Source organism: Coffea arabica, chromosome 7e (genome assembly GCF_036785885.1).
Source record: "Coffea arabica cultivar ET-39 chromosome 7e, Coffea Arabica ET-39 HiFi, whole genome shotgun sequence".
Lineage (NCBI taxonomy): Eukaryota > Viridiplantae > Streptophyta > Magnoliopsida > Gentianales > Rubiaceae > Coffea > Coffea arabica.
Genome location: NC_092323.1, coordinates 5,713,216 through 5,715,126, shown reverse-complemented (window position 1 = coordinate 5,715,126; position 1,911 = coordinate 5,713,216).

Genomic DNA, 1,911 nt, shown 5'->3' with positions numbered 1-1,911 from the left:
AGTGGCTGACAGAAATGAGTTCTAAAACCGTACATTTGGCATATGGGCTGTGATTTCAGCCCAAAAAATGAAAGGTACTCCCACCCTTTTTTTTAATTAAAAAAAAAAACAGAATTTAGTACAGATTTTCTAGGCTAAGCACAAGAAAAAATAGAAATCCGAGTTCTGACCCATAACATGCAACGGACTAGTGATTTCAACGGTTATCAGGTCCAATTCCTGCTCCAATCCATTTGTCTTTCTTTCTTTCTATGAGCAATGAGTCATATTAGGGTCTATTGGGCTAGGGCTGTCAACGGCCGAATCGGACCGCCAACATTTTCTTGGTACGAATAAGTGTATAGATTCGTGACCCGAATTCGGATCCAGACCCATTTTATCTAATTAATTTACGGATCGAATACGAAATATATCATTTCGACCCGTATTCGACCTGAACCAGTTTTAATTAATTAATACTTACAAAATATATATCAATCTATCATAATTATTCATATCAATACTACATCTCTACTTCTTTCATTCCCAAATATTTCCAACCCTAATACCCACCACCGCCACACATCCCTTTTTCCCCTCACTCTCTTTTCTCTTTTGCTCTGCCTCCCTCCTTCGCCAGTGGCCAGAGAAGCCCGTTGCCTTCCAGCTCTTCCAATTCCAGTCTCACTCTCTTCTCTTTTGCTCTGCTTCCGCCAGTCCATTGTGAAACCGGCGAGCTCTCTCCATCTCTGATGCCTGACGGTTGCAGCTCCAAAGAAGCCCAACTCTTCCAGGCTTCTAGCAGCCCAGCTTTCTTTCTCACAATCATAGATATATATATTTTTTAATTTTTCAATACCGTAAGAGTTTGTAAAAAGCATGGTGAGGTGAAAGCCTCCATTATGGTATTTTGTCTTTGTTAAAGACCGTGAATTTAAGAACCGACTACTTATCTAAGGCTGTGATGATTTTTTTTTTGTTTATTATCAATACGAAACTAAATAGAAATCAAGATTTTGAGCTTTTCCGTAGCTTGGCTTGGTGAACTCTGGAGGGTCTGTGAGGGATATGCAGAGGGCTCAAAAGGAAAACTGGGCACTTTTGGTTCATTTTTCCTTTTGGGTTCTTTATCTGATTTCTCTCATGCGGCAACTGTTGTTTGTAGCCATGGCGGTTTTAGCCTGTCTTGATGTCATACTCCAATTTGAGCCTCCACTTTTCGCTCTTCAAGCTTTAATAATGAAGCCACAACCTCATAGAATTTTTCTTATTCTTTTTGCTCAATTTTCAGCTATATTCTGGATCTGTAGCTGGGAACCTTCCTTTTGAAATAGAAGCAAGCAAGCCTCCATTCTGGTATTTTGCCTTTTTCCGGGTAGGTCCGACCCGGATTCGGGACCGTCGAGTGCGGGTCCGATAGAGAGATTAGGAGATCTGTCGGGTATTTGGGTCGGATCCGAAATTAATACAGTACGATGGATCCGGATCCTAATTTATTAATTCCGGCTCGAACCCGCCCGTCGATACAGGCCTATATTGGGCTGGCACGGTGTTTGCCATTTATCAACTGTAGATACTACATTGCTGACGACTCTGGAAGTCAACAAAATCTATTGTTGGGATGATTAGGTAATTAAGTCGAGCTTAAAATGTTTGGTTTAATTTTTAACTTTAACGATGGCAGCGGCAAGATTTATATGCATGCTTGAAAGCAAAAACACTCTCTCGTAGTCTTTACCCCAGAACAGCAGGAAAGACAACTAATAGGCATAGATTTTAGCATGAACTGGATTGCAAGGGACATTGGTCAATATACCAAGGAAGCCTAAAAACAAAAAAAAAAAACAAAAAAAAAGAAGGCGGAAAGATGGGCAGAAAAGATTCAGCAAGAGAAGAATAATGGTCAACACGGTGAAGAAGCTTGAAAATGCT